At 43.4% G+C, this 11,873-nt stretch overlaps 1 pseudogene; it reads left to right on the top strand.

Annotated features, from left to right (window-relative positions):
* Positions 1 to 7,370: 7,370 nt before the first annotated feature.
* Positions 7,371 to 8,100, top strand: LOC117197977 (eukaryotic translation initiation factor 2A-like; annotated as a pseudogene).
* Positions 8,101 to 11,873: the final 3,773 nt, after the last annotated feature.

The raw sequence follows: 11,873 nt of genomic DNA, 5'->3' as shown, positions 1-11,873 counted from the left end.
CCTAGCACGCGAAGGTGATGTTTGCTGCACGCCCTACCAGGGACAGTCTCTGCCCAGCCTTCCATAGGACTCCCTCCTCACTTCCTTCAGTGCTTTGTTTAAATGCCACCTTCACCATGAGGACTTCTCTGAGCCAACTGCTTAAAATTGCAGATCTTCCTCCATGTCTCCTTTCCCTGACTTAATTTTCAGCATAACACATATCACCCCTTGACATACTTTACATTTTCCTCATTTTTTCTTTATACTATGTCTCCCCAAACGAGAATGAAGGCTTCATGAGGAAAGGAGTTTGGTCTGTGTTGTTCACTGCTGTGTTTCCAAACCAAAGGAGATAGAAGGAAGGGGTAAGGGGAAGAAATAAGCACATTTTCCACACAGTGTGCTTAATCTCTGGATGAGGACACGTAACATGGTTCAGAGGATAATGTTCTGGTTATGGACAAAACACAGTATGAGACAGCTCAGAGGAGAAGAGTCAGGCAGAGGGAAAATGGCATTTTTCTTGATGTGAAACTTGCCTTGTTTACATCCCTCCATATGAGCATCCCACATCCCGCTCTGTGATCAGCCAGATAGCACCAAAAGGCCAGTGAGTTACTGGTTGTGGAGAAAAGCACTTGGGCTGGGGGCCAGGAGACCCTGGGTCAGTCATAGCCATGCTTTGGGTCTGAGATTTTCCTACTGTGAAATTAGAGGGCTGATACTGTAAAACATTAAGAGCCTAAAATTCTGCAGAAACTGAATTTTATGTGTATAAGTGAGATATTTCTATTTGGAAAATGGACTTCACAGAGATTAAGCAGGTTCACTGCATTAAAACACATTTTGATAACACCCTCTTGTGTATTAGCATACAACAGAAAGAGAAGATCACCACGTCAGACCAGCAGGACAGAACTTAAGAACCCTTTGTTGAGTCTGGGATACTTTTCTATAGGATTTCTTGGTTAACCTTGGATGGCTGACAACACATTCTTGAGGGGAACCTCGGGGCACAGAAAGGGTAAGGAAGTGTTCAGAGTTAGAAGGGGTACACACCCAGTTAGTATTCAACTCTCTGCATCCTGACCTAACTTGAGTGAATATTGGACTTGAGAGGCATAGCATTTTGGGGAGGTCATGCTGTTTCAGAAAAAACTTAAAAATGCCACAAGTCTTTGCTTTTCTTCACCAACAGTGGCCTAAATACAAGGGTCCTTTAGAAGACAACAAGAATGACAGACAAGTGCCAGGTGGAAACAATTAACCCAATGTCCTATCAGCCCAGATGGCTCCAGACCTAGACACTCCATCTCCATCCACCAAACTATTATGATGGATAAGGAAGGCCAGTCCCCAAAAGACAGACATTTGAGATTCTTTGAGATTCCAGGTCATGCCCTCATGTCACCTTTTAAAAAGAACCAGCTTGAGGCCAGAGGGCCTTCTTTGAAATTATGTTCCCTGTCCAAAGTGGACTCTCCAGGCTCCTGTTGGGCTGTGACCAGTGGATTCATTTAATATGGAACAAAAGCAGATGATGGTGGTGTGAGGTTTTAGTGCTGCCATTGCCTTAACTGATAGGAATTGTCATCATGCCCAGAGAAGACAGCTATATTGAGATATCCCTAGAGTCAACATGGGCCACCTCCTCTGCTTCCGGCCTCCGCAACTTAGCTTTCCAATGTCCGTTCAGAGAGGCGTAAGCATCTGGGCCTGCTCCAAGGAACTGATTGAGAAGCCGCAGCTTCTATGTTTCTAGATGAAAACTGCCCCGGGATCTCAAAATACTCAGAGGAGCAACAGAACTCTGCACTTGTTAGCTGTGGAACCCTTAAGATAAGAAACCACCTAGAGTGCGATGGAGATGCGTAATAGAATATCCAAGTTAGAGCGACCAGGGCACCCGGAAGAGAAATAAAATTTTACCTGACTAGATCAACAAAGAAAAGAAAAAAAATCACGACTAAGTACAAAAGTTGTAAACAAAATGGAAGAAATGAATAGCTCAGTATCTATATTTGAAATCAATGTAAATGGGCTGAATCCAAATGTAAAGACATTCAGATAGTATAAAATTAAAATTGAGCCATAAACCGTCTAGAAAAAACCTAAACATTAAAAACAAAATAATTGAGGACTTCCAGTTCTACAATGACGGAGTAAATATACTTATTCCTATTCCTCCTCCTGAGTACAGCTAAAAAGCTGGACATTAGGGCTTCCCTGGTGGCGCAGTGGTTGAGAGTCTGCCTGCCGATGCAGGGAACACGGGTTCGTGCCCTGGTCCGGGAAGATCCCACATGCCGCAGAACGGCTGGGCCCGTGAGCCATGGCCGCTGAGCCTGCGCGTCCGGAGCCTGTGCTCCACAACGGGAGAGGCCACAACAGTGAGAGGACCGCGTACCACAAAAAAAAAAAAAAAAAAAAAAAGCTGGACATTATAAAACAAATCAAGAAAGCTGAAAAGCAGAGAGAAAAAGGCAGCCTGGCTAGGGACTTCAGAACCCAAACCATGGTATGGTGGTGATTTCCTTGGGTTTTCTTTTGGATTCACCTATTCTAGACTGGGTGCTGGAGAAGACAGCGAGCTGGAAATGCCAATAGGTACAAAAAAAAGGCCCCACCAAGAAAAGCTATTTTTTTAATAGCCAAAGGGCCAGAATGGGGGTAGCATCACAAGACAGAAAAGTTTTTGACAATAACCATTTTAATCCAGCCAGACACCACAGAAGAAACTGCAGCCCCACCTTCCTCCCCACCAGCACAGGCAAACACTTCCACTCTCATTGGGGTGTAATAAGGCTCCCTGCAAACCCCGCCAGCCCTCCTCAAGATGGTGGCAAAGTAAACTAAGTAGGGAGCCTGGAATTCCATCCTCGCTAAACAATAATGAGCTCCTTCCCACTCCCCAGAGTCAGTGGACACCACGTCAGAGCCTGGACTTTAATGCCCACCTGGCAGTAATGGGGCAGCCTTCCCACTCACGGCTGGGACGGTGTCAGAGGATGCCTGCAAAAACACAAGATTTAATGAATATCCAGGTTCTCATAACATAATAGCTGAAGTGTCTAGGATTCAACTACATATACAGTTAAATATATATATACCTGCATGTGTGTGTGTATACATGCTTAAAAATAGACGAGAAAGTTGGTTCTATAATATTAACGGTGATTATCTTAAATAGTGGGAATTCAGGTGATGCTCACTTCTTCATAGAAAACAGAACGAGATCACTTTCTCGTTGTTCCTGTGTCCTCTGGGCAGTCATTCCCGTGAAGTGATGCCTGCAGTCGTTCCACAGGCCCTTGGGAGGGCAGGGGGACGCTCTGGGGACAGGTGAACACATTCCTCTGTCATGGCCACTTGAACAGCACTGAACTTGACACTGAGAATTGTCCCTGAGAAATGACGTGTTTTATTTTCCCTCAGTGGGGGCCATGCCAGCTGCACTCATGCTGCACTTGCTAAATACCTCGAAGGCAGGCTGGGGCTGCAGCCAAGTCAGGCAAATGGCTGGCTGGGTGCCAGTCTCCCAGGGGTATTCTTGGAACCTCTGGCTGAATCCTCAGAACCTGGTATCCCCTGTGGTCCAGACCAGGCAGGCAAGACTCTCCTCCCAATTGCTGTACCAGAACAGGCCAGGGGTTATGCAGAGGCAGAGAGAAAGAAGCCAGGGATAAGGTGGCTGAGATCAGTCCTTTTTAACATTAAAAGAAAATCCAATTGTTTTTCTGCAGGCCCTGAAGAAACGGGAAAAAACCCAGAGGACTTTACTGACACAATTAATACTTTACTTAAAAGTCGATAGTCAAGCCGATGTTTCTACATCAAACCAAGCTCGATGAAATGCAAATAGCCTACAAAGAATCTACTGATTCTGTTGAGAGACCATAGTCAACGTAGTAAGCACACTGGCTGCACAGCAGAAATGGAACCACCTGGAAGGGCAATGGGGACTTGGAATGTGCTGGCAGAGGACTGGGGGTCAGTTTCCTGGAGCCGTAAACCACCAGGGCAATCAGAATCAGCCAGCCCCTCAGTAATCAGGAACTGGACCATCACACAGGGCAAAAATAAGACAGCACCTTTAAGAGAATATCCACCTAAAAGCCTGCATCCTGCGTTAGTATGGTGGCGATTTTTCTTCAAGGGGTGTGTATGAGTGTGTGTGCGCATGCACTATTTGTGTATACGTGTAACTTTTGTGACTCATTTTTTTCACTTCATAGATTTTGATCATCCTGCCTTCTGCATAGATATAGTTTAACTCATCCTGCCTCAACTGCCAAGCGAATTGGGAGTTCATTGCAGGGCTGAGTCACTGGGATGGAGTTTCCTGGTTTATGGTGTAGGCCAGAGTCAGCCAAGGTTCCCTGCGCCCCTGTCCACTGGGGCTCAGAGCCTGCAGGCACTTCCTCCTCCTCCACACACAGGCTGAGCAAAAGGAAGCTCGGCAGGCCATGAGCAGGGTCCCCAAAGTCTTTCCCTCTGACCCTGCTTTCTGCATGATCCCCAGCGCTCCCAGCCCTGATGCTGTCAGTTGAGTGAATTACAGGCTTTCTGCAGAAGCCCATGCCTTCCCCCTCAGATATGAATCCTAAATATCTGGATATCACTGGCTCCAATGCCATCAGCCTCCTATCCTCCAAAACTTCCTTGATGTCTCAGGACCATTATGGTATCATTTTCAGTCTTCCAACTGCTTTGCAGACATTTTTCAATTTCTCCATTTCCAAGATAAGCACAGGGACCCAACTTACTAATGTGAAACTGGAAAATGTGCATTCTCAAAGCACCATGGGAAGACAGAAGAGCTTGTTCAAGGGCTCAGACTCATGGAAGAGCATGATGTAGCCAGAGAATCTTAAGAATGTGGGTAGTGGAAAGAGCAAAGGACAGTGGGAAGGTTCATTCAATAAGCATTTATAGAGCGCCAGGTTTCTGCAAAGTGGCAGGGGACGAAGTGAAAGGGACAGCCAAGCGCCAGAATGTATAGGACTTTGCGAGATCCACGTGACATTTCTTCTGTGGTGTGAGGGTCTTCTGGAGTTACCGTTGTCACATGATGGTCAATGTCCCTAACCAGACCCTGTAGCACCACTGGCAGCAGGTGTCATGCTGGTCCAGCTTCACAGAGCAGGAGGGGCAGCCACAGAGGTGAAGCCCTTGGCCAGAAGAAAGCTCAAATAGTGCAAAGTTCCACTAAAACCCAAGTTTTTTAATTTTTAAATTTTTTAAAATTTTTTCTTCCAGTTTTATTGAGGTATGATTGACATACAGCACAGGATGGGTTTAAGGTGTACAGCAGAATGATTTCACTTACATACATCATGAAATGATCACAATACATTTAGTGAACATCTATCACCTCCTATAGATACAAAAGAAAAGAAAAAGAAAAATATATATTTTCCTTGTGATGAGAACTCTTATGATTTGCTCCCTTAACAGCTCTCATATATAACATACAGCAGTATTAATTATATTAATCATGTTGTATATTATATCCCTAGTATTTATTTATCTTATAACTAGAAGTTTGTACCTTTTGGCCACCTTTGTCGTTATACAAAGATATTACGTTATTATTGATTGTAATCCCCACACTGTACATTTCATCCCTGGGACTCATCAGTAAAACTCAATTTTTAAATAAAGTTATGGGATCGGAAATCCAAACAGTGAGCACTTAAGAGCAAGGATATATAAAACAAGAAAGTGCTGCACTCGGCACTTTTTTGGATGGGTGAGAATTATGGCCATTGTGCTTTTAGTGTCTGGGAAGGGTTATAAAGAGCCGGGGGAAGGGGATTTTCCCATATGCTCTTTCAAACACACACACACACACACACACACACACACACATTTTAACACTCTTGATTTTTCAGATGTTCCAAAATTTTAAACAAATGAGTTACTTGGATGGAGATGTGGAGTGTGCCAGTTTTCACCAGCAACCAAAAGAACCAAAAGTATGAACATGCAAGGCAGCTTCAGGACACAAACCAGGAGTCTGACCCTTGGTGGAAAGAGTGGGTCCCCCTCAGAGCCAGGCACTGGGAGGACAGGAATGTGAAGAAGGGTTCCCACATAGGAGCCTGGGTTCCCACATAGGAGCCTTGCTTCACTAATTGGACAGAACACCTGGATATGGGATTGTGAATATCCACCTTTCCTGGTGCTCCCAGACAGATCCTTCCATGTACGAGTCCAGTGCCCAGCTGTGGGGAGAGGAAGTTCTGGAAAGTCAGGAGAGCATTCTTGTTTCCCATTTAGGCTGGTCTTTGGGACACGAGGGGTGGGAGTCAGACCTGGAGGGACATGTCCTACTTTACAGTCAGTTTTAGAAGGAGGCTTCTCCAAAGGAGGGTGAGGATGGCCAGGGCTAGAGACCAAGGTCCCTGGAAGGGAAGACAAAAGATAAATCTGGAGGCAGGTCTTGGTGGTTGCTGTGATAAGTCCCCTTGCTTCATCTTCAGACCATTCCTATTGCCACTCGCCTTCCCCGGTTGACCATTTGACAAGCTTCCATGTGACTCTGGCCTGGCCTGAGACCTACTGATTCACAGAGATCCCCAACTGGAGAAAATGCACAGGAGTAGGAGACCTAGTCAGAGGGAAGACCAGGTCAGGGATTCGCTTTTATTTTAGTCTAAACCACAGACAAGGAAAATCAGAACTTTCTCTTATTCAGGGTCCCCCATCCACAGTCTCTTCTTTTCCAGTAAAAAAAAAGCTGAGCTGGGAGATATTTCAGGATTCCACAGTCATGTCTTTCACCAACACACAATTCATTCTTGTCTTGGAAATGATCAAAGGAAACCTGCTTATAAACAACACTGCCACATGACCAGAACCAGGAGAAAGATTGGGGAAGAGGTGTTCTCATGCCCAGGGGCTGCTTCACCATGCTTGGAGGGCATTTGCAGAAGAATGAACAATAGAAATATGTATTTGTCATTCATTCATCTATTTATTCTTCAATCAACAGCTATTTTCTGAGCATGTTGGGCACTGAGGGCAAGGGGGAAAGACAATTAATTCATTTAACAAATATATATTGAGTACCTATTGCACATAATAATTGCGTAAATATTGTGTGTCATCACTTGGACTCCAATCACTCAAGGGGAGTGTTCCAGGGAGTAAAAGTGCACCTGTATTTGTTAGGTTATGTCTATACCCCAACTTTTGTGGACCTCATGCAGGTTTAGCCAACGATCATTCCTCTAAGGTTGATAAGGTTATGACGCTATGGAATAAAAAAGCAACTGCTGTGTTGTAATGGCTAGGACAGATTTGACGAGACAGGAACTTCCCGCTACAGGGAGCAAATGATGTGTTACCTGCAGCAAATGGAGGAAATGCTGTAATCTGTTCAATTACCAAAGCACAGCTCCACTTATGATGTAATTTGGAATTCTAGGTCTACTGAGTTTTATGCTCTTTATGGATTTATGCCTGCCAAAGAGATGATTTTCAGCTTGAAATGTGATCAGCGTTTGACTTTGGAACTGGCATTCTAATGTAGCTTACTTAGTCCTCATGGCCATATATTAACGCTAGCTAGATTTAGAAATATGAGGGACAAATGCAATCACGGGATATTTTTAAGTGCAACCTTATTTCTAAACCAGTAACCTCTGATCCTACATACTTTGCTTGGTGCCCAGGTGGGGAGCACATTTTTACTGCCATGCATGCTCCCAGCTTGTGCGTTAATAATGGGTACAAGTTTGGTATTATGCCAGCCCTATCCTGGCAACCATTTTTGGATGGACTATTTCCAGCGAGAACAATAGCTCACCAAGCAGCTTTAAGGGAAGTACCCAATTAGGAACATAAATTCACAATGGTTGATAGACCCTCAGCTTTAAGAAAAAAAACTAATCATCAGTTCCAAGCTGCCTGAGAAGAAACCACTTCAGAATAAGAAATCACAACCAGGAAATGGTAAGCCATTATCAAAAGCAGTCCTTGAAAATCCAAGGAAATATGAGACTAAGAAGGCTGCAAAGCAGGAAATGACAAGAACCAAGATACGGCACCTACCCCTGCCCCACAGAGCACACCAAGGAACACTGTATCTCGGCTAACATCTGGAGACCGTGAGACAGATGAAAAATTCAGGATCCTAAAGAAGGCTCGCAAGCAACTGAACCCTGGAAGAGCAAGCAGCAACCGAAACATGGCTAGAAAAACAATGACTTGGAGAAAATTTTAAAAGATACCACCCTTAAAAAATAAAATAAAATAAAAGATACCACCCTTCTCCAGGTAGATTTGGAATTGGTTATGTTAAAGATTCAGAGACGGCAAGTTTTAGCATAAATCAGTGGAAACACATCCTGTGTATTAAACCCTCTAGAGCACTCTGAAGGTCACCTGGCCACCGTATACCCATACTTACTGCTCATCTATAATGCACCCATTTATCTAAGATTTGGCATGTATGTGAAATTAGTTAACAATGTCCACTAAATGGACTTTTCCTACCTCTCAATACATGTTATAGAAAAGAGACGTGTCATATTTTAGATTCCGCATATAAGGGAGATCAGATGGTGTTTGTCTTTCTCTTTCTGACTTATTTCATTTAGTATGATAATCTCTAGGTCCATACATGTTGCTGCAAATGGCACTATTTCATTCTTTTTTATGGCTGAGTAATATTCCATTGTGTGTGTGTGTGTGTATATATATATATATATATATATATATATATATATATATGGCATATGTATACACACACACACACACACACACACACACACACACACATTCATCTGTCAATGGACATTTAGGTTTTCTCCATGTCTTGACTATTGTAAATGGTGCTGCTATGCTGCTATGAACACTGGGGTGCAAGTATCTTTTCAAATTACTGTTTTGTCTGGATATATGCCCAGGAGTGGGACTGCTGTGCTCATATGGCAACTGTACTTTCAATTTTTTGAGGAACCTCCATATGGTTTTCCATAGTAGCTGCACCATTTTACATTCCCACCAACAGCATTGGAAGGTTCCCTTTTCTCCATACCCTCTCTAGCATTTGTTATCTGTAGACTTTTTAATCATGACCTAGCACAGGGAAATATAGTCAACATCCTGTGATAAACCACAATGAAAAAGAATGTATATATATGTATAACTGAATCACTTTGCTGTACAACAGAAATTAACACATTCTTAATCAACTATACTTGAATAAAATAAATTTTAAACAAGAATTATAAAATATTTTAAAAAATTAAATTAAATAAGCCTTTGAGAAAATGCAAAGAAAGAAAAGAGATGTGAGTTTCTTAGCTAAGCTCAAGACATTGAAAGTCAAGTATCATTGTTATTCAGTATGATTTACCATCTAAGGATAAAGGCATCTTAAATTTAAATAAATGTAACCCATTAGATTGGTTAAAAGTAGTGCAAAACAAGCAAGGTGAACTAAAGTTTGTTTCTCTAACTTTAGAATGAATATTAGTTTTCTGCTGAACTTGTTGATCAGCATAAACTCAATAGAGTAATTCTGAAGAAAACTGAATTGCTTTATAGTGCACTTCCTTCAAGAATCTTTAAAGTTTTCATTTTTAAACCAAGACTCAGGCTTTGCTCTCTCCAGTGAGGAGCCTGAATATATGTGTACGTGTCATTCCTCCTCACAAAAAGGAATTGAGGCAATCTTTTTGGTGGTCTGGAATGGTCAGAGATGGCGCTGGACACAAAATTCTGGTGTGCGGGAACCCCCCCCCCCATTTATTTGTGCATATGTACTTTGTGCCTCCCATGAGCTAAGCTTTGTCTAAACATAGTCGAGATATAATAAAAAGTTCCGTGTGGAGACTGTCAGGAAAGACATTAATAATATATGTTAAAGTTTCTAGCAGGTAAAAGGACTAAGAAACAAACACAAAAAAATGAGAACATGGAGAAAATAATACAATGTGGCAAGAAAGGGACCTCCAGAGAAACTGCTTTGAGAAACCAGAGGGAGGGCTCCCTTCAGCTCCTGACTGGGAATGACACTTGCGGAGGAAGCCAAGGAAGTCACGTTTCCTCCAGCTCCAAATTCATGGTGGTCTGGACACCGAGATGCTCTGCAGAAGCAGGGCTCCGTGAAGCACCCAGCAGAGGCAGGTGTTGGCTGAAATTTCTGGAGAGGATACTGTCTACCCTTAGAGTGGTAGGTCTTCCCTGGTTTTTCTCCATTTTCCGCTTTTATATTGAATGCAAATTTGAGTTGTTTGCACTGTTGCAGGGCACAGGATTCATTTTTTGAACTTTATGTAGCTGATCCTACCACCCATGCTGTAACTCATGTGGAGAACTATGCTCCTTCCCTGTGTGGGTGACATGATGCTGTCCTCAAACTTTATAACGTGGAAAGCAAGCTGTGATGGGGGCGTGCGTTCCTGCTGTCGTGCTCTTTATTGCTGCATTGATGATGACCAGGGAAACAGGATGCTGATGCCACAGGACATCTTCCGACTGAGGTCACTGGGAAGTAAATGGTTACTTAGAGCAACAGCTGCTTGGAGAGGTGGGAATCTCTCCTGAAGGGAAAAGGCGATTCTCCTGGATGAAATAAAGGCTCTCAAGGCAAAATTTCTTGCCATTTTGCCCAAGGAGGGATAATAGAAATAAAGGGCTTGATTTCCTTCCTGTATATCTTAGTATAAGCCACCCAAGCCAGCAATGGCACTGGTTTCCCAGCACAGAACCTCTGATGAGGTGAGCCAGACACCACATGAAAAGCAAAGGGCAGCATCTACTGAAGGGAAACAGACCTTCCCTCCAGTCCTAGAGAAAGTGTTAGAATTCCTCCTTGCACTGCTGTAGCCCTATGACCCACATCCTTTCCTTAATTCTTTGGCAGGAGAAACTGCAGGAAAAGCCTTCACTTCCCTCAGCTCCTGGAAAACCATTTGGAGTCTGGTTCCTGTCATCCCTGCAGCAGGGTCCTTTCCCTGGGAGAACCTGATTAAGTAGCGCGACCGAGAGATTTATTCTCAGGCTTGAAACCAGAGATAAAGGAAGGGCCTGGGAAGGCAAAGGAGAAATAAGAATCATGTTGAACTTCACAGGTTCCATTTGTGGTTTGGGAGGGGGTTAGGGGGAGGGGAAAAAGAGAAAAGAAAGATGTTTCTGCCTTTGCTTCTGCTCTACTCCAGCTAGGAAAGCATACAGTGGTCCATCCTGTCCGACTCCTCACGTTGCCCGGTTGGTGGAGATGTGGTAGCACATTTGTCATTCATACTGTCTCAGATGAATGACAGATACGATCCCAGGCCTCAGGGAATCTGCTCTCTATCCATTCTATAATCAGAAGCTGTCATTTTGGTCACATACAGTTTATTGAGCCCTTTCACATTTGTTCACTCAAATCAGTTAACTGAGAGAAAACGTGGGCAAAGCACTGTGAGAGACTCTGGGCTCTAATAGTGAATAAGACAGGAATGGCTGTGTCCTCAGGGAGCTCCTAGCCTAGTGGGGAGACAGGCATGAAAAACGTTCATAAGTCAATGATAGTGAAGTAATTGTATGTTGTGATAAACGTTGTGAAGAAAACAAACAGAAACTAAGATACGATATATGTTAAATATTGTATAAATGCAAATGGGTGCAATTCCTAAATTAAAAGGTAGAAGGGGAAATGGGAGTGAGGGCGTTAAGCCCTGGATACACTGTCATGTTTGGAGGGGATGAAAATGTTTTGGAACTGGCCGTCTGTGCTTGGAAGAACTTATATATTGAATAGTTTAGCATAGGTTGGTGGAATGGGCCACCAACAATATTAGTGACCTTCAAATGCCAGGACGTGTAGTCCTTTCCTCTGAGTGGTTCAGTTGTTCGAGGAAAAGACCCTACAATCTCCCATGTTAGAGATG

This window comes from Orcinus orca, chromosome 14, assembly GCF_937001465.1.
Source record: "Orcinus orca chromosome 14, mOrcOrc1.1, whole genome shotgun sequence".
Classification (NCBI taxonomy): domain Eukaryota; kingdom Metazoa; phylum Chordata; class Mammalia; order Artiodactyla; family Delphinidae; genus Orcinus; species Orcinus orca.
Note: the sequence above shows the minus strand (reverse complement) of the source record. Positions and strands in the feature narration are given on the sequence as shown.